The following is a 22,579-nucleotide window of genomic DNA, read 5'->3' on the forward strand; positions in this document are numbered from 1 at the left end:
GGAATAACTACTAGAGTCCTCTATGTGGGGTTGTTGTGCCCCAGGCAGGGTTTGAGGTTGCAGAGCAAGAAGATGGAGGAGAGACAGGCAGGTAGCTGAGAAAGGGACATGTGGGAGGGAGTGTGCAGGGAGTGACTGCAGGATGAAGCTAGTGTGCGAGTGGAGGGGTGTGGGCACGGAGAAGGGCAGTGGGAGGGAACAGCCATGTTTTGAGGGCTTTCTTAAAGGCCAGATGATCCTCTATGAGACTGATTGCAAGAGGGAAGGAGTTCCAGAAGGTGGGTGCAAGGACGGAGAAACAGGCTCCTCCTAGTCTGGAGAATTTGAAGGGCGGCTACCAGGAGGTGTGCAGAGCCTGATCTGAGTATGTTTGGGGCGGTCACATGTGAGCCTGTTTTGGTGGAATTCAGGGCCTTTCATGTGGATGCACAGTGAGTAATGCAGATTGCTTTGAAATAGGCCCGTCGGTTGATGGGCAGCCAGTGAAGCGTCCTGAGTATGGGTGAGATGTGTTCTCTGGGGGAGAGTGTGAGGAGGAGGCTTGCTGCAGAGTTTTGGATCTGTTGAAGTTTTCCAAGTTGATATGCAGGCGTGTGTAGGTCAAGGGAGTTAGAATAGTGTAGGCAGAAGAGGATGATGGCCATGATTGCTCAGCCTCTATGGGGGGTAGGAGAGATATGGAAAGATGCACTTCAGGAGGCAGAGGTGGAAGGGGCATGATCTGGAGACTGCATTGATGTGACAGCAGAGGTTCAAATCAGAGCTAAAAGTGCATCCTAGGTTTTTGACTGAGGGGGGTGCAGTGGGCACAGGTTCTAAAGAAGGCGACCAAGGGATAGGTTGGGGAAGGGAAGTTATTTTGCTGCAGATTAGGATTTCAGTTTTTCCAGGGTTGTTCGTCATGAAGAGGTCAACGTCTGAGGGGCAAACTGCCAGGTCTGGGCGGGGTGCGTATGGGGAGTTGGGAATCTTGAGGATGACATGTGTGTCATCAGCATAGTTGAAAGAGGTGATGATTGTGGGAGCAGATGAATGTGGGGATGGAAGAGGAGAGGGGAGAGAGAGGCTCCCAGATGGTCTCGTTGGGTAATTTTACCAATTATAATATTGTTTAATATCTTATACAACACATTTGTCTACACAATCTAAAGCAAACGTTGTTGCCTCTATAGGACTTAGGCCCTGATTCATGGAATTATTTTCACGCAAAACAGGGATTTACGTGCCATTCTGCCTGCAAATCCCCATTCGTGAAACAGGGATTTGCGTGCAGAATGGCGTGCAAATACCTGTTTTACACGCAAATCATTCCATGAATCAGGGCTATGTTAAAACCTTCAAAAAGAGCAATTAGGCCCTCTTGCAAATTCCCATCGCACATTAATCCTCTGAAACCTGGAACATTTTCCAAACTGCCCCTATTATGGCCTGTATATTTCCAGGGGACCCTGACGACCAAGAGCTGCAAAGCCTTTGAAAATATGCATATTTAGCCATCTCTGGCACCCCATGACCGCAGGAAAGATCATGGCGAGGCCAAAGCATGCAGCAATATGGCTGGCAAAAGGGAACACAAACATTTTGTTTACTCACAGGGGCCGAAATACATTAAAACTACCAATAACAGTAGTGTTTTATATCCTAAAAACTCAGTTGTCTACACTGTCTAAATAGTTGTTTCCTCTACAGGACTTACTAATAGCCAAAAGAATACCGTTTTAGACATCTGCTGACATTGCTATGTCTTCCTGCACAACAATATCTGTTCAATTGTCCTAGTACACATGTATTGACTACATGTCAACTATTAATGAAACGGTTTTGTAATAATCCCCAAAAAGAGGATTCAAAGACCTTAGGGTAATATTAAGAATGCTAAATGGTGGAAATAAATTACTTTTCATGATTGCATAGTTGTGGCTTTTGCTTTAGGCCTGCTCTTTCAAGTTTCGTTGATGGACAGCCTGTTCACAACAGAAAATGTGCAAATGACCATGCAGGCATGGTGCAAGGATATTTGCCTCACTAGGCGAAAGTTCAATTTGCTGCCCCCTCCCGCTACCAGTGCTTCTCCTGACTGCAGCATCCTCTCCCTCAAAATGTGTCTTCACCCTTCATATGCATGCCCTGACTACGACAAGCACAGTTTCGCCCTTTATATAACATGGTCACAAATCAAAATAATTTTACACACAAACCAAACCAAACCTCAGGCAGGATAATGAAAACATCTATGATATCAGGTATAATTAAAAAAATAATGGCCATTATGCGTCCCCAAACTATGCCCTCTTGTCCACTAAATCTTACCAACACGTGCGACATTGTGAGCTATTTTACTGGACAAATGTGGGGAAATCCATGATTTACAGTTGGCACCTTAAAAGGATGTAGGAATCAGGCATTCACCTCCTTCCACCAACCCAGTTACTCTCTGCAGGCACCTTGAGATTTAATGTGCAGCTATCGCAGTCTTTGTTCGCATTATCTTTGTCCTGCCTCCAACCACATCCATTCTACTTTCTTGCTGACAATTCGATAACTCAATAAAATTGTATAGCACTGGCAGAAACAATACAAAAAGTATTCACGCACACAAGCATAGGCATGTGCACCAGAAGTTCAAACTTCCCTGGTATACGGGAAATGTACAATATGGGTAGCAGAGTAAGTGGCCCTCACTATCAAGCACAGTACAGGTAGCAGCATTGAAAGCTTCACTCACACACTGGACAGATACCTCATAGACACCAAACGGGGACAGCATGGTTAGCAGCAGTGCCAGCTTCCCTCAAAGGCACCGATAAGTCACGACGTAGGCAGCAGCACTGAAAAGCTCCCAGAAGTAGGTGCTTTCCTCCCAAATTCAGCGCAAACAGTTACTACATGAGCAGGACCAACACAGGTTTCCCTCGCAAAGCACAAGCATGGCATAGGTAGGGGCAATGTCCTTCCTCTGACAAGTACATCATGGACAGGGCCAGTGCAAGCCTCCCTCAAACTATCAGGTATAGCATGGGTAGGGACAATGGCAGTTTTCCTCACAAACAGTACTGCATGGTTGGGGTAAGGGTAAGCTTCTATCACAAACGGTTTAGCATGGGTGAATGAAAGTTCTCTGCAAAAAGTAGAGCATGGGCAATGCAGTTTCCCGCACAGACAGGTAAAGAATAGAAACGGTCAGTACATGTTTTCTTCTTAAGGGGTTACACACAACATGGTAAAGGCAAATACATGTTTCCCTAACACGTACATGGACAGCATGGGTTGTGACACGTGAACATTACTGTAGAGAATGAAGTCTCTCGCGGCGGTCGCGCGTGCTCTCGTGTTTACGTTTCGAATGAGAGTCGCGCGACCGCAGCGAGGACGGCGGTTGACTGAGAGATGAAAAGCGGCTTGTAGCGAGGAGGGCGACCGGCGAGCTCCGTGAGAAATAAACTCACTTACCTGTTTCTCTGTGTGGCCTCCCTTCTTCAAGTGGCGACGAGGGGGCACACGGAGCTTGCCGCGGAGTCCAGCGACGGCTTCCTGGAAGCAGAACGCGTCGCTAGCAGTGATGAGAGCAGGTCCGAAGACGGGAAGAGGCCTGTGGAGAGGTGGGGGCCTGAGAGGGACTGTCTCCGCGGCGCCTCGGAGCGTGGCGCTGCAGGGGGACGCTCTCCCCACTTTCCCTCGAGCTGCCAGACAGGGAAAGGCTGTTTCCTTTGGTGGGTGCCGCCCACTCCCCCTCTCATAGGAAAAGAAGGTGAGGAGCAGGGAGAGGGGGGAGGCTGGGGGCACAGCCAGGGAGGAGGTACAGCCGAGAAGAACTCTGAGACAACAAGATCCACATTATGAAGGAAGTGTGTCTAGTTCAATTAAGCTGGGCAACTGTGCGCCCCTAGTGGACATTTATGTCATTGCAGTTTTGCAGGAAGAAGGCCTCCCAGAGGACAGTAAAATAACTGCGTAGACTTCACACAATACTGTGTGTCAAAGGAGAATAGAAATACAGTGAACCTGTGCTCTTCATATATAAGAGTGGCAAAAAAAAAAAAAAAAAAAAGGGCAAGTACATGAAACTGGCAAATAGTAGGAAACAAGTATAACAAAAGTGAATAGGATTGGAGATAAAGGCAGAGTAACGCAAGGAGTGAAATTGGTAAATAGGCCACTATTTACAAGAAAATGGCTGCGGCTAGTATGTCACCTCTGCCACAGTTCCTGTCAGAACCTGGTGCTCCACCTATAAGGTGGGATAGGTGGAAGAAGCTGTTTGACACGTACCTGATTGCAATTGGAGGGGATAAGTTTGCAGCAGCCATAAAAGAGGCGATCCTACTGCATAATCTAGGAACTGAAGGCAGAAGTGTTTATGATGGATTACCAGATCCTCCACAACAAGGCCAGGGAGAGGTGGACCAGTATTCCATGGCAGAAAAGAAGTTGGAAGTTCATTTCGAAGCCAAGAAAAATATAACATTTGAGAGACACAAGTTCTTTCAAAGAGTACAAGATCCGCAAGAACCAGTGGAGAACTTCATTGCAGCATTGAGGTCTCTAAGTCATACATGTGAATTTGGGCTGCTCACTGACTCTCTTATAAGGGACCAATTAGTTCGTTGCACAAACAATATAAAGATACAAGAGAGGTTACTATCTAGAGATGCATCGCTGGAGTCGGCCATAGACATGGCAAGGAGTATGGAACAGACCCATAAATATATGACCACTATGAAAGGAGACAAGTCGGAAGGAGAAGTGGCAGCGGTGAAGGGATTTCGCAAGGCTGGCTTCAATAAAGAAATCAAGTGCTACAAGTGCGGTAGTAACCGTCATATTTCCACAAGCATGTTTTGCCCAGCCAGAAATATCTCGTGCTTAAAATGCAAAAAGAAAGGGCATTTCGCTAGAGTTTGTCGTGAATCTGGGATGGTGCAGAGCATTGAAGCAGGTGGAGGACTGTTGGAACAAAGTGAAGATTTAGAAATGGGAAGGAGCAACCAAACAAAGCATGTATTGGAAGTAACAGAAATTTCAAGCAAGGGAGGTGCACCCACAGATGTATTCATGGTCGATGGAAGGGTGGTGACAATGAAGGTGGACAGTTGCTCACCATGGACATTGATGTCCAAGGCGACATTCCTGAGTTGCATGCAAGGAGACGTGACAAAATTGAAGAAGCACAATATAGAGCCATATGCATATGGGAATGTTAAGATTGGAATTATAGGGATGTTCCAGGCTTCTATCAAGTACAAAGGGAGGAGCTGTGAAGCAGAGATATACGTTACCCAAGAAGGTTCTTCACTTCTGGGATGGGAAGAACAGTGGAAATTGGGAATTAGAATACAGGCGAATGCGGAGAGACCAGTTGATGTAGCTGAACTGAAGGATAAATGGGAAAAGGAGTATCCCATGGTGTTTCAGGAGGAACTAGGAGTGTTGAAGGGTTTTGAACATGAAATTCAATTAAAGGCAGGGGCCAGTCCGAAAGCGCACAGGGTGAGACCAGTACCTCATGGACTGAATGAGAAACTCAAGGATGAAGTTGAGTCGTTACTCCAAAAGGGAATAATAGAGAAGAGTGAAAGCTCGGAATGGCTATCGCCGGTTGTAGTAGCAGCTAAGGCCAATGGAGACATTAGGTTATGTGTGGATCTGAGAGATCTGAACAGAAATATATTAGTGGATAGGCATCCACTACCAATAATAGGTGACCAGCTATCAGTACTGAACAATGCCAAAATATTTTCGGTTATTGATCTCTCACAAGCATATCATCAGATTCCGTTGAAGGAGGATTGTCAACACTTAACAGCATTTATCACGGTGTTTGGTTCATTTAAATACTGCAGGATGCCATTTGGGCTTGCGTCCGCGGCAGCCGTGTTCCAAAGAGTCATGGAGACGGTGTTGAGTGGAGTAAAGAACATTATTGTGTTCCAGGACGATGTGTTGATATATGCTGGTTCTACTGAGGAACATGATGAAGTGTTGAGACAAGTGTTAAGCAGATTGAGTGAGGCAGGGTTGACGGTGAAGAGGAGCAAGTGTAAGATTGCGGTACATAGTGTGGAATATCTGGGACATGAGATAGATGAACAAGGGGTGAGGCCTAAAAAGAACTTGGTAGAAGCAGTGAGATGCGCACCTGTACCAAAAGATAAAGAGCAGGTGAAATCATTCCTCGGTTTGGCCGAATATTATCATAGGTTTGTTAAGGATTTTGCCAAGGTATCAGTGCCCCTCAGAATGTTACTCAAAAAAGGAGTGAGGTTTGAATGGTCTGCGGAATGTGACGTGGCATTTGAGTGCATTAAGCAAGCAGTGGGTGAAGCGCCATCCATAGGTAGGTTTGACCCTAAGGACAAAACGGTTTTGGTAGTAGATGCGAGCATGTTGGGACTGGGTGCGACGTTAGTGCAGTACAACAAGGATAATACTGAGAGAGTAATAGCATTTGCGTCTAGGACGCTGAGAGGGGCAGAGAGCAAATATTCTGTCATTGAAAGAGAAACGTTGGCCATGTTTTGGGCAGTAAATCATTTTAAGTTCTTCTTGTGGGGAAGAGGATTTGTGGTCAGATCGGACCACAAACCCATGGTTCAGATGTTTGAGAGTGGCAGGTGGGCCATGGGTTCTCCAAGAATAAGCAGGTGGGGTCTAGGACTCCAAAATTTTAACTTTGAAGTGAGCTATTTACCAGGGAAGCGGAATGTTGTGGCAGATTGCCTTTCCAGACTGCCTCTTAAGGGTGAACCTATGAAGGACAGAGAGACAGAGGAGGAGTTAGTGGTAGCAGAGGTAAAAAGTGCGGTCAGTAAGGAGGAATGGGCGAAAGAAGAGAATTCTGATAATGATCTCAAGTTAGTCAAAAGTTGGACAGTGATGGGGTGGCCAGAAAGAAAACATTTGGATTGTAGGTTCAATACTTGGTGGGAAGTAAAAAATGAGTTAAACCTATGTGAAGATAGGTTAAGGAGGGGGAGGTGCATTGTTCCTCCTCATTCCCTTAGGTCGGTGCTAGTTGAGCTGGCTCATCAGGGGCATCCTGGTGAAGCGGCTATGAAAAGGAAATTGAGGCAGAATTTTTGGTGGCCGGGAATTGACAGGTGTGCAGAAAGGGGTGTCAAGGATTGTATAATTTGCCAAACGAGTGACAAATGCAGAGTGGTGAGAGAGGCTCCGATGATTCCAAATGTGGTACCGGACCAGCCTTGGAGCAAGTTAGCAGTGGACATAATGGGTCCGGTGGCGGGTCTGGGAGATGGGTTAAAGTTTGTGTTTGTCGTAGTAGATTTCCATTCCAAATGGTTTGAGTGGGAAGCTGTAAAGGAAGTCACGGCAAGGGAGCTGATTGGATTCTTAGAAAAGGTATTTCTTAAGGAGGGGGTGCCGGTTGAAATTGTGTCGGATAATGGGGTACAATTTGTGTCTGGAGCAATGAAGAAGTTTCTTACAGGATACAGTATAAAACACACAAGGACTGCTCTGTATAATCCTAAGGCCAATGGACTTGTTGAAAGAGTTAACAGGTACATAAAGGGGGGCCTGCAGTTGGCCATGAAGTCGAGGCAACCATGGAGGGAAGTATTGAGGATGATGACATGGAATTATGTCACTACGCCACATTCTGTGACGGGAGTATCTCCATTTGTTTCGATGAAGGGAAGGGAGCCTGGGACAAGGCTTTGTCCAGGATGGCTAGGAATGGCCAAAGTGGTTAATGTTGACCGGAATCAGATTATGAAACTTATTGCATTGAGTCAGGAAAGAAATAAGGAACTGTTTGATGACAGGATGAGGGTGAAAGAACGTGAATGGAAGGTTGGGGAAAAAGTGTATGTCAAAAATCCTAGACTAATGAGCAAGTGTGTGGAAAGTAGATTTCTGGGTCCTAAGAAGATATGTGCAGTAAAAGGTAATGTGGTAATTCTGGAAGGTGGCGAAGTATGGTCGAAAGGAAGGTTGGCGAAGGCGGGTGATGAGGAAAGGAGTGAAGGTGAGAAGCAAGTGAGGAAGGTGGAGGAGGATAATACGAGATTGAATGAGAAGGTGAAAGGAGGGGTACCGGATGAGAACATGGGAAAGACAAGTGGGAAGGTCAGAGAAGATGACATTCAGAGGTCAAGGGTCGGAGAGGATTCTTCACATAGGGCTAGGTCTAAGCCGGTGTGGATGAGGGATTACGAGACTTGACACTGAAGTGCTCATGTCATGTTTAAGAAATACATGATGTAGATGGACACTGAGGGTACTCAGGTCATGCACAAGCTATGCGCTACTGTTAACTTTTTATTGTATTCTGGTTCAGACAAACTTGCTGATTAATTTTAATTGTTGATAAGTTTTACATTTCAGTTATAAGCATTATTAAAAAATATAATTGCCCTGTTTGAGGGGGAAGATGTCTAGAGAATGAAGTCTCTCGCGGCGGTCGCGCGTGCTCTCGTGTTTACGTTTCGAATGAGAGTCGCGCGACCGCAGCGAGGACGGCGGTTGACTGAGAGATGAAAAGCGGCTTGTAGCGAGGAGGGCGACCGGCGAGCTCCGTGAGAAATAAACTCACTTACCTGTTTCTCTGTGTGGCCTCCCTTCTTCAATTACCTTGCAAATTAGTAAATGTACAGCCTGGGCAGGGCCAGTGCAAACATCCCCATGAAACAGGTACATCTTGTGCAAGGGTCACTGAAAACTTCCCTCACTAAGAGGTACAATGCAGTCATTTCCAGTGTAAGTCTATGCAAATGCATTCTGCTACGGCATTCTGAGGACAATTCAAGTTTCCATTACAAGCAGCTGTCTATAAGGGCCTGTAAACATTTCTCTCATAAATGGGTACAATTATAGCACAAACAGGACCAGTGCATACTTCCCTCACACTTTGGTACAACTACAGAAAGTGCAAGGCCAGGGCAAGCTTTCCTTGCACATGGTTACAGATGCTGCATGGTCAGGCTATTGCAAACAAACTTAAAGATGGGTGCATGTTCAGCATGGACAGTGCCAGTGAATGCTTAATTTGCAAAGAACAGTTAAATCATGGCTGCTTACTCCATTCAGCCAGACAGCTTGCATGCATATGGAGTTCTCTGTATTAAGACGCTGTTTAAGCAAGCAGCTTTTGCTGGAAGCTGGCTGGAAAGATGGGGGTACAGGGAGAATACTGTGCAAACGAGCCTGCTTTCCGCACTATTTTTAGGACTATCTCACTGCCGGTCTTTACTTCTTCTGTGGAAGTGGAAGAGTGAAGTGAAGAAAATGGGCGCGCGCGCACGCACGCACGCACGCACGCACACACACACCACCCCCCTCCCAGCCCATGGTCATACCTTTTATTTATCACCAAGTTACCCAGATTCTGCAATGGGCCTTCAAAATGTTTAATTCGTTTAATACCTTTCACAATGTTAAACTTTGACAGGTTAAGAGATTTGCATTCATCCCCAATAGACACATTCACAGACAACGTTTTAATCATGGTTTACATAACCTGCACTAGATAAACATACACTGGTGTACATGGGAAACACCTCACCATTGCAGTTCAGCATTGTATGAAAAGTTAGTATGGACAATTGCAAATGGAATCGGCAGTTGTGTGTTGCTAACTTTCCAAGAAATACTAAATGTTTGCATCTTTGAAACCACCCACACACAAAGTATGGCAACTTGCAAGTAGGGTTTGTGCTCAAAATAATGTATTCATGCAGTTTGTCAGCTTGAGAGAAAATTCTGCAACAAACCGATCATGAGGTTAGAATTGAGAGGCAGTCCGTCTGGCAAAGCTTAAAGACATATCTGTCAGAATGTTCAACCTAATGACTGTTTAAGAGAAAATGTGCTGAAAGCTCAGCACACGTTGCCCTATTCAGAGATTGTGTGTGTTAAAAGTACATTCAGGTTCCTGTTGCTGAACCTGCATGCGACCCCTACTCCCCTCGCATCTCCCTCGTGCTTCTGTGCATGTGGCATCTGCTTCATTTGGCCCATGCTCTGCCTTCCGAGGTTCCAGCAGGGCTCCAACATGACTGACCTGCGAGGCGTGAGTGACCAGGTTCTGATGTTTTTAGAAGCAATTCTTCCTGCTAGACCTCAATATTTCAACGTTTGTGCCAGAGAATGTGGTGTGCAGCCTGACATTAGGTGTAAGCAGGAAACAGGCCTTCTTCCACGGCCAAGTTGGTGACTCATAGACCTTTGAGCATTATAGTTGTATGAGTGCATTATGCAGCCACTTTATTTCAGATCAGTTTACTCTTTTTTTAATTGATGAGGGAGCCCTCCTGCTGCCCATCAGTGGCTGACCAGCACCTAGGCAGCTGCCTAGTTTGCCTACTTACTGCTTGCACCAGCCCTGTGACCATGTGGAGTAAGGTGGAAGGGCATTGGGCATTGTACGTTCTGGTGGATTGGTTACTGTTGTGTCAGTCATAGTCCCCTAAAATTGTAATCTTTTCAACCATGGTCACAAAAGAGCTCATCTGTGTGACCAGTGTAACCAAATCCATAATGGTTGGCAAGATAGTCAAGCCTTCTAATGGTTGGTGTGTACAGGTTGATGGTGTGTACAGGTTGATGGGGGCGGGGGGGGGTTAATGGTATGATAGCTTTGGCGCAAAGGAGATTTTATGACTAACACATTGTTTACTTCAGAGAAAGTCAATTTCTATTTATGAACAATCATAACCTTGCTGAATACACATTTTTGATGCAACGTTTTAGTTTTGGCTATTAGGTGAAGCTTCACCTATTAACAAAACTATTGTTATACGAGTAAATATATGCGGACAATGGCTGAGGAGCAATACACAGCTGTTGGGTGCTACAACCCATTGACCTCCCTTACTGACGATAATGTCTATTTCCAGCTTCACACACTACTCACTCCTCCCAACCCAAAACATATTTTCTAGGGATCGCCTTAAGCCATCTCTAGCATGCAGTTACATCAAACTATGCACTGCCATTGTTATTTCTGAGCAGTCTTCTGGGGGGAAACATCTTCATTTCAGCTGTAGATCAGCTCCTGTTGTAACAAAAATCCCTTAACTTAGTGTGCCCTCAACCACTTGATGTATAAGCAATATGTGGGACCTTGCATCTCTTTGTTGCATTGAATCCCTGTGAAAAACAATCATTAACCAATCCAACAATTTAGGCTCTTGGCATTATGTGATCATTTGCAAGCCCAGCCATTTTATATCCTGGTACTCACACCATTTGCCAGCTGTTGCTATCTTATGGCTCCATTGCCGAAGTGCCTTTGAAATCCCTATTCCATTCCATGCCTACACAAAAATACAATCTGATGCTTTTGGCAATGCTTGATTTTATGTAGGCCTCATTCGTGTCTGAGGAGGAGGAGTCAGCACAGGTTGAGAATATTAGCATTTGTGAGGTTACCCTACTGGGATTTTCTGATTGATATGGCACTATCCTCGTTGTTCCTTTATCCCAGTTCAATGGGATTGCGCCATCCTAAAACGTTGTTGTAAATCTGGGCCATTGTCTATGCTGGAGAGTGCTGGTTGTGAAGCATTTACCACTGTTGGCAATTTTACTCGTGGATGATATTTTCTTAGTCTAGCAGCATTTTGAGCATTCTTATTTCGCCTTCTAGTCAGTGGTTACCTCTTGTAAATGCTGTCAATACCCACTTTTGCAGAACGCTCATGGTACCCATTTGGAGAAGGGCAGCCGTGAGCACATCGGAGGGATGACATCCACCCCCATTTTCAATTTAAAACGATAATTGTAAATTGGAAAGATGTTTAACTCGTTTACAAAATCAAGGATGTTAAACTTTCAATATACCCCCCCCCCCTCATTCTTAAATTCGATTTCCGAAAACGTGCTAAACTCCATGCCTGAGCTGCACTCCATTTAGGAATCAGCGGCATCCGTGTGTTTAATTCCCATTAACTTGGAGCAATCAGCTATTCAATCAAAAGTAGCGAAAAAAGGAAAAGGCGGCGGTGAGAGAGAAATTGACAAATAGGTCCTTTAATTCTCAGCTGCTTGCTCGTTCCATGGAAAGGTACTGATTAAAAAGGTCGGAAGCAGCTTGTGTGAAACTGAAATGTTCTTTGCAGTCAAGAGTGGAGTTCTGCATTAGTCGAACAACTCAGAGCTCACAAAATCACTGGAGAAGGAGAGGTGTCCGAAATTATATGATATAACATGAATGATGGACTAGGGTTTGCTCAGCTATACTCCAAGGATTGGGAGATGGCGATAAAGTGAAATACAAAAAAAAAAAAACAACAAAAACTCCGTGGCGTAGGTTTGCCAATTAAATGTTACACCCACGGATACCTGCAACTGACGATGAGGCGTAACCAAGATATTAGACAACTTCCATTGAATAAGCAGCCATGTTTTAGTTATCTGCAAAAGACTTCTTAATTTCCCTTTTACTCTCTGTAGAAATCAGGTGATTGCTTTTTTGTCACATAAAACAAGTCCATTTATGAACGCAGAATGAATCACATTATTGCATGCAGGAGAGCGTTCACATCATCAAGGCACAAGTGCACCTTATATATAAGATGGCATTTTTACATCGCACTTAATGTAGGCGCCCTCGCACTTGAAAGCACTCTAATAATATACAAGTTTATTTCCCAATGTAATGGCATTCAATTTGTAGACCTCGTTAATCTGAAGAACTGAACTGGTTCGTAGTACTTCAAATCTGTGTTCTGCAGACTCACACAGACGTCTGAAACCGATCCGTTTGCTTGCTTAGCTCTCCTGGCATTTTCTCATGCCAACTCACAACCAGGTGCTGGGTGGCCATTGTTTATGTATGCATTGTGTCTATTGAAGCACTTGATTTGAAAATTAGCCAATATTGGGTTGACATGAAACCAAACTAGGTTGTCAGATGCTGCAAACACAATGAATAATTTCAAACGTCAGACATATTGCTTATCAAATAATACAGAGGCGTTGCTGATGGAGAGGAATAGAGCCCCGAGTCCTTGGGTTGTGGCCCCAGATCGAAGCTCAGTCTACAACCAAAAGGCTAGCCAGCCCTGAATCACGACAGTCTCGACATTAGTGTAAGCCCAGATCTTTTCCAGACCTAGCAACACCCTGGAATACAAAACTGTTGCCTGCTTAACTCTTAAAGAAGTTGTAGACCTTATGAAAATAGTTTTCACCTCTGTAATGGCACAGCAGGCTGAACACGCATGGTTTGGAGCATTGCCCAGAGCAATTAAAGTGGTTTTGATCCAATCAAACATTCCGGCCACACTTCAGTTTTGCATAATGAAATAATACACCAGTGCAGTAAGGTGAAAACATGCAAGTAAGATGGGCAGCTGGCTACTAAGCCTGGACAACCCCCTCCCCAAAAAAGAGACTCAATTCAAATGATTCAAATGATCAGTCATGCTCAAATCTTCATGAGCCACCTTTGGGGGCCAGACAAGAATCCCCAAAAGCACCCCTATTCCCCCTCCCACCACTCCTAACCCAACCTGGAACATCCCCCAAGAAATGAGGAAAAAACCAGGTCTCTATAGTGCAAGAGAGCTGGAAATATAATAATTATTTGAGCCCCCAAGACGTTTACGTCCTGCCAGCTTCTAAAGAGCATAGAAGGGGGGATTGCTAGGACAGTATTCCATAGTAAAGGGCCATCTGGAGAATGGCAGCAGCCCGTCCACCCTCGTTTGGCCCTAGGTGACAACACATGGGTGAGCCGCAAACTCTTCCAGATTAATTCACGAGAACATGAACTTTTTCAAAACCTCAAAACATTTCAATATTCGGTGGGTCGACTTACCCCTCAGTTATCCCCATATCAGTTTGCCCAGCACATCTCACGACCCACATCACTACTGTGTTCAACTTGACTATGTCCTGCTCAATACATTTCGAGGGAGCATCTCTTCTCTGCCATTAGCCCTTCCACTAAGACCAAGCCATAACTTCACACTTCACACACCGCCCACCCATCCAGCTTTACCGCCAACAGTAAAGGGGCCAAAACAAACAAACACGTCCGTAAAGAGTACTGGTCCGCAAGTCTATTAACCTCAATGCAGACTGCCTGGCGCGGGTCGGCCTGCGTCCCTAGTTTACTCTACAAAGGCTTGAATCAGCCACCAGTGTACATGCAGTGCATACAACTCTGAGCCCCTCGAACGACTGCGAACACACGCCGCACTGCAACAACCAAGCGCCAAAAGCACACCAGGAAGATCCATAAGCCACCGGGAGTGAGAGGCCACACAATCCACAACCACATTGGAGGTGCCCAATCCAATTCGCGCAACGGGCGCACAACGCTGACACAAGTCTCAGAACACCGGTGACCATGCACAAGCGCTCCTGCAGCACAGCCGGCAACCCAGTGACGGCCTCCGCCAGAGCAGCCATGGGGAAAACAGATAAGTCCCAAAGAAAACTGAACTTTGAGGCTGGATCCTCAGCAAAAACGCCCAACCCCAACAGCAGACCATCATCACCCACACAAGAGGCCCCCCAAGCTGATGAAGAGCCGCTGAATTTCGATATCAGGGGGATTCTACTTGAGTTAAAAGCGGGAATCGGAAGGTTGGGTTGCCAACTGGACACGCTGTCCTCAAAGGTCGATCAGCTCCAACATCGGCTAGACAAACATGAGGACAGATTAGACGCAGCTAAGCAACGCATATCAGACCTCGATGACGGGGCAGCCTCCATATCCCCCAGGGTATCTGCACTGGAATCCCAGATGAAAGCAGTGTGTGCCAAGAACGAAGATTTAGAGGGTCGCTCACGGAGAAATAACATCAGACTGTTGGGGATCAGAGAACAGCAGCTTCAGGGCAAAATGGAAGATCACGTGGAAAAGATATGCAAACATCTATTTGGCGACGAGGTCCTATCCCAACTGTTTGTCGTCGAAAGAGCGCACAGAGTACCCAATACTAGACCAGTTCCAGGCACAAATCCTCGCCCAATCATAGCAAAACTCCTAAACTATAAGGACCGTGATGCAATCCTCAGAGCGGCGAGAGAAAAAGGCAACCTCCAATATGATGGAGATCAGATCCAATTCTTCCCTGACTTCTCTTAAGCAGTACAGGCACAAAGAAGAACATTCACAGCCATTAAACGCCGTTTACAGGACAACCAAATTCAATATTCCATGCTCTTCCCTGCCAAACTCTGTATCCAACACGAAGGGAGGTCTCAGTTCTTCAACACACCAGAAGAAGCCAATGATTACCTTGACAGGGCCGGGTGCAGACCCGCACCCAACAACGCTAGACCACAATGAAGAGACCGACCGAGAAGGGACCCACCATAAAATTACGATACCTAACGCAACAACCAGGGCAACCACCCAATTGATGCAGTCACTAGTAAACCAATGACACAGCGTCATTCTCCTGTTACTCCGGGAGCCACATCCCTCTTGGAGGGCTACCAGCGCCCCAAGCGCAGCCACGTTGAATCAGTGGTTTATTAAGGGAGGGGCACCGAGGGCCAGTTGGGGGTTGCACGCGCAAGGGAGGGAAAGTAGTAATAAGGAACCGCCATCATCTGCTCAATCAAGAATCACCACAACCTCATACCTCACCCCAAGATCACAGATCCCTGCTGAGACAATGGACAAACTCAATTTCCAGACGAATTCCACTGAACACGCCCGGCACAGCACCCCCTACCCACCTGTCACCTAGTGCCGCCGCTTAAAGTTGCCACTCGGAACATCCGAGGTGGCAATCAACCAACAAAAACCAGGAAAATCCTCCAATACCTCAGAAGACACAAAGTCAGCATAGCCATGCTACAGGAGACCCACCTTCTTCCCTCTGCAGAGCTACAATGGGCCCGGTCATGGGGATGCCATAGGTACTTCTCATCATACTCATCCTACGCCAGGAGGTTGGCCATCTTAATAGACAGGAGAGCCAATTTCAGTCTGATTGATTCCAAGAAAAACACGGAGGGGAGAGCAGTGTTAGTAAAGGGCCTCCTAGCTGGGAAAGAAATTGTTCTTGTAAACTCATATGCTCCTAATATCGACGGACCAAACAATTTTGATTGGATCATGACGCAACTCGGGAAGGAGGACACTGCAACGATCATCTGGGGAGCAGACCTCAATACACCACTAGACCCCAGAATAGATAAGTCCCACAACCCAACAAGCAGACCGTCCAAAGCGAGTCTCCAAGTCAAAGAAATATGCCACACTTTCAACCTGATAGATACGTGGAGACACTCCAACCAAGACGCCAGAGAATATACATTCCACTCGGCGGTTCACAACACCAGCTCCCGCATCGACTATATTTTGACATCAGCCTTCAGCCCATTCGTCTGGGGATCTGGGCAGATCCATCCACGCTCCTTCTCAGACCACTCGATGGTAACACTAGAACTCACGTCATCAAATACATCACCATCTAGGCACAACTGGAGATTCAAGCCAGGCTCACTAGCAGATTCGGCGTTCGCAACTGAACTGCAGCAAGAAATGGCGTCCTTCTTGGAGATTAACCAGTTCTCAGTCAGCTCCGCCGGCACCTTATGGGAAACATTAAAGTGCTTTATCCGCGGAGTATGTATGGCGAAGGAAAATGGAATCCTGAAACTGATTCGCCGAGAGCTGGCAGAGAGCGAAAAACGTCTAAAGGAACTCGAAATCAAAAACGACGCCTCAAGTGAACCACAGACCCAAGCAGACTTGAAAGGAGAACTACTGAGATTCAAAGAGAAAGCGGAACGAGAACGGAAATTCCTCGGGCACAGGCACCAGATCCGGCAATATGGTGAGGGCCAGAAGCCAGGAGTGCTGCTGGCCCGGATGCTGACAATCGACAAAAAGCCCACTCAGGTGGAATACATCCGTGACGCCAATGGCAACCGAGTCTACACGGAAGGAGGCATTGTCGAGGTGTTTCGTAACTTTTATCAAGATCTATATAGCTCCAAAGGCAGCACCGACCCCGAGTTGCTCCGAGACTTTCTAAACGACACCGAGCTGTACTGGGTGGCCGAGGAGCTACTTGAACCCCTGAACGCCCCAATAACGCTGGAAGAAATCCATGAGGCAATCAAACAGCTCCCAAACACCAAGGCGCCCGGCCCAATCGAATTCTATAAAGCACACGCGAATATCATAGCTAAGCTTCTACTTCAGGTGTACGAGGAAGCCACAGAGCAGGGAATTCTACCACCTACCCTGCGAGAGGCCACTGTGATGCTACTACAAAGAGGGGAAACCCCCTGAAGAATGTGCATCCTATAGACCAATCTCCCTGATTAACCTAGACAACAAGATTCTGGCCAAAATCCTAGCAACTCGGCTGCTTCCTATAATGCCAGCACTTGTGCTGGGGGACCAAGCCGGATTCATCCCGGGACGCAATACGACATATGGCATTAGAAGGCTTTTCGGCGTCATTGAGGCACTGGATCCGACACAGCAGGCAATAGCTGTGCTTCTGGACGCCGAGAAGGCCTTCGACTCTGTCGAATGGCCCTTCCTTTTTGCAACGCTCAAACAAATGGGGCTAGGGAATTTCTTCCTTAAGCTGGTCTTACTGCTCTATAACAATCCAACATCCTTCATCAGTCTTGGCAATACTAGATCCCCCAGTATCAGGCTAGAGCGTTGTACGAGACAGGGATGCCCCCTATCAGCCCTTATCTTCGCCCTGGTGATGGTGCCCCTGGCTTCCAGATTGAGAGAATACCAAATACACCAAGGCCTTACACTAGGTCCCCACAAACTAGTGGTCTCCCTATATGCTGATGATGTCATGCTGTTTGTCAGTGACCCACAAAATAATCTTAACCCGATAATGAGCGAAGTGATCAGATTTAGCCAAGTCTCTGGCCTCAAAACTAACCATTCAAAATCAGTGGTGTTCCCATTAACGCCGAATACCATTGAATTCACAGATGATCATGGCTTCAAGTGGGAGAGCTCAAGGGTCCGTTATCCAGGTATTTATATGTCCCGTAGTTATAACGATATATTCAAGGACAACTATATGGCGACACTTAACTCCCTACAAGAACGGGTCCAAAGGTGGAAGTCTCTCCCGTTGACGCTCTGGGGTAGGGCCTCACTCATCAAAATGGTTATACTTCCCGAACTCCTTTATCTATTCACGAACATTCCGATACTTCTCCCAAGGGCATTTTTCCAAAAACTCAAAAGCCTCATATTGTCACTTCTATGGGCAGGGAAGCCAGCACGAGTAGCCCACAAAACATTAACCTTACCCACATCAAGCGGTGGCCTCGCACTTCCAGAAATGGAGAAATACTACTTGGCAGCCCAGGCACAATTTCTAAGTCATTGGTATACTATACACTTCATACGTCCACATGTCCAGGTGGAACGCCCTCGCATTCCCTAACTTGCTGCAAGCCGTCATCATCTGCCACATCCCAGTACCACATAACACGCTGAACACGGTATTATCCACCAATGCAATCTGGAAAAGGATCGCGCAGAAGTATGATGTGAACATAAGGTTCTCCCCCCTGCTACCAGCCAAATTTATCCCTGGGATCCCCCTAACAGCGGAAAAAGTATTTCTCAATTGGCTCATCAAACTAAACATCCAATCTCTCGGCGACCTCTTCCCCGAGGGTATGTTCCTGACCCCGCAAATGGCCAAAGAAAGGGGAGGTACCACCCCACTGGACATGTTTCTATACTTCAGATTACGATACACATTGCAAGGTATGTTCCCATCATTCCCTAAACAACCTGCAACGTGGGATCTACTCCATAACGTAATTCAGGTGAAAGGCGAAGGGAGGTTAGTGTCATTATTGTACAAAACTCTATTAACAGACACAGTCAGCACTGACTCCCGAACAAAGGCAAGGTGGGAAACCACTATTCAGGCAACAATTCCCGATGAGGATTGGACATACATTCTCCGCCAGACCCAGAAGGTCGCATTAAATACACGCTATAAACAAATTCACTTCAACTTCATACACCAGACCTACCACACTCCAGAAAAAAGCCATAGACACCGCCCAGAACTATCACCACAATGCTTGAGGTGCGGCGCCGCGGTCGCAGACTTCATGTATTTAGCGTGGGATTGTCCCGGGGTACATCGCTTCTGGTCTTCTGTTCTACAAATCACAGCAGAGGTGGTGGGTGAGGAGTTACCCCCTGCCCCACTGGTGGCACTTCTTGGTCTGACCAAAAACCTACAACCTGCAGTGGGGAAACTAGCAGCCCTTTTATTGGTACTGGCACGCAGGAGGGTCGCAATGCCATGGGGCCGTGGCCCAGCCCCCGCTGTTTCAGCATGGAAAAAAGACATCCTATATTGTCAGGATATAGACACTACCGCTACATGCACGTCCCCCTGACATTTGGGGCCCCTACACGTCATACTTGTTAAACACTGTCGTGTCATCAGACTCCCAAACTCAAGCTCCATGCTCAGTCGAGGAAGGGAAAACCCAACCAAGGAGGTCGCAAATAACTGTCCAAGATAAGGGGAACCAGCAATGAACTATGAACTGATACGATGTGCGGCGGGGGGGGGGTATTAGGAGCAAAACGGATGGCACGTTGTACTTGTCATGACTGCACCCAGTTGGTGCAAATGTATGTGTTTGAAGTTGTAAAATCCAAAAATAAAGTTTAAAAAAAAAAAAAAAAAACTGCTCGCTGACCACCACACCGCAGTAGCTTAGCACATTGATGCCTCGGCTCAAGCTATAAGCTCCTTTGTTGCTTCTGCCACTGACAAACAGCTGCTTGTTCCACCACATTTAATCACTGGAACCAAACCTGCACATCCAGTTGCCATCATCTTTGCCATCTACTCGACCATCAAATGGACCGTGGTGGCCCTCACGATCTGCATCGCCTGAAGCATTTAATAAAATCCATCCCGCTGACCAGTGTATCCAGCCACCAGCTGCTTCAAACCTGACTGTTGGACTGCCTCTGGAAGTCCTCACTATCTTTCTCCATGCTTTGCCTTCAAACTGCAACAAGCTACTTTCAACCCCTGCACGATACAGTTCCCAATCCAGGACACCACAACTGTTGCACTTGAACCTCCTCAAACTGCACAAACAGCACCAAAGAACTCGGTTCTCCTTGGTCGAATTGCCAAGAAGGTACTATTGACCCATAACTTCCCCTTTGTCCTTTTTTGCACCCTAGAAACTGGTCGCCTGTTCACATTTTTTCTCAAGACATATCCTTCTACAAAGAGCATTGAGGTCTCTAATATTGCCTTTTCACACCTGCATTCTCACTCTTGAGAGTTACATTCTCTCTATTACATCTTCTTGGTCTTTTCCACTGGGCTTTAAATCATGAAGATTTCTCTTTAGGTCATGACATTGTTGAGCATTATAGTAGGCTAGGACATGTGAAATAGTTTAACTAAAGGCAAGAATAAGTTTTACGTTGGAATGCAATTGCCTTTTGAGCAACTTTATCAATCTGTGGAGCCCTGAAGAATGCACGATACTTAGGGTCAAAACATGGTTTAGCAACAATCAATTAAGGCATCCACCAATTAAAGAATTGTGTTGTCTAAAAAAACTTGGAACACTGTTTCTGTCTTATAGCCAATTCATTGATAATTTAATTTATAGGACATAGCGCACATTGTCATCTGTTAAATGATTTTTTCTTACAATTATATGACGTAGGGCTAAGGTCTGGTTGATGACTAGTACAGATTGTTTTAATTTTAGCTAATTGTATACATGATTCTGAATCATATGACTAATCTAACAAGTATTAGCTCGATGAGGCAGTAGCCCATACTTAGCCCAATGTAATTTTAATGTGCTTTGTCAAATCCTGGATTCCTGGATCCAGTGCAGGCACTGCGCTCCGGGAGGCTGCCTACACCTATTTTAGTTTCATAGGCTTTTCATGTGAAAAGCGAGATAACAGTGTCACATTCAATAGATCTCTAGGATGCGGGATAAACACTGAATAGTCAACAGGTAATTTTATGGACCAGTCTCACTAACAGTAGTAATAATACCAGGCACAACATTTTGTTAATAATAACCCAAAGTATAAAACTTACATAGCGTATACAGGTGCCTTTACCACTGTCCTCAAGCTGCACCACAGCCATTTCCTCTTTCTCCCTGCCCAACGACTCTGAACAGGGCGTAGGTCAATTCCTCTTTTCTGCACTGGAGATCCGCAAACATCTAGCAGCCAACACCTGCACAACTCTTACCCTTAACAACGTGATACATACCAGCATTCAGACACGTTTCCTAGTGATTTCATGTACTGTATTGTATCTGTGTGTTTGTCATTTTTTTTTAAAGTGCTGCTGCTATTTGTACTTTGGTACTGTGCTGCGTTTCTTCAAGCCTTTATGTGTGTCTGCCATTTTCAGTACAGTATTGCGTGTATTTCTGTCACTTTGTAAAGTGCCGCCAGTGCCCCCGTGCCGTTGTGGGGACCAATGCGGTTTTTGTAGCTGCGCAGGAAAGGGACATACCTATGCCCCAAGCCTGCTTGTGCGCATTTACTTTTTTAATTTGGTGCATCACTGCATTGCTTGAATATGGCACAGTTCATATATTAAGGGCCTGGTGACATAGGGAGTCTATTGGTTTTATTACATGGCCTCCACGTTTGTTAAATACCTCTGATGCATTGTCTGTCATTTGCTCTTAAAAGTTCTGTATCAGGGCGACGTCACTGTACGATTGTTATGTGTAGGTTGGGCTGTCAGTATTATGGACGTTGCCAACATTGTGGTCTCTCTGCTCAGTTAGTGTTGCCACCCTCTCTCCAAGCTTTGCAAGGTGTATAATAAGTATGCTAATACCACATTTTGCCATCATTTCCTCCACACGTCTTTTTGTTGCAGTCTGCAGGCTCGTCTTACTTAGGTATACCCTTTGGTATATCCGCCCTACGTCCCGCAGCGCGGTGACGTAGGGCCGCCTAATAAAAGCCCCGCCCCCGACAGTGGGAGGCAGTTCCGGGCGAACACAGTCCAGCGTGTGTGTGTCTGTTTGTCCGCGCTCCCGCTGATGCCGCGCCCTAGGCCGCGCGGCCTCCTGGACCGGAGCCAGCCCCACGTGCAGGGCCCTCCGGAATACAGATACGCAACAATGGCGACGAGGAAGTGAACGAGCAACCACGCGCTCAAGAGCAATTAACACGCGGATGCCCCACGGACGTCCCGAGCGAATTTTTGGACACCCGGTGGGGGCCACAGAGACCACGTGACCCCACCCCAAAAAAAAAAAAATAATAATTTCTCAAGCCCTCTCCCAGGGGGGTCGAGAATTTTTTTTTTCTCTTTCTCTCGCATGGAGCACATGCCACAAGGCGCCCATCGGACGGCGCACAAGTGCCAGTGGGCACATTCACCACGAAAGAACATTCCTCACTGCAAAGTGCGCACAAACCCATAAGGCAGGACAACATCTGGCCAGTAAGACAGCACAAACAACTAATCGAAGGTACGTGACACCATGGCGGCTGGGACATCAACTCCTGGACCCTCCACGCCGTCCAGGATCGCGGCAAACCTGTCGATGGCGTCGCCACCACCCCGCACACAGGGCAGTTTGTCGACGCTGGTACAACCCTTCGATC

The sequence above is a fragment of the Ambystoma mexicanum genome, chromosome 8 (genome assembly GCF_040938575.1).
Source record: "Ambystoma mexicanum isolate Mex_15411 chromosome 8, UKY_AmexF1_1, whole genome shotgun sequence".
Lineage (NCBI taxonomy): Eukaryota > Metazoa > Chordata > Amphibia > Caudata > Ambystomatidae > Ambystoma > Ambystoma mexicanum.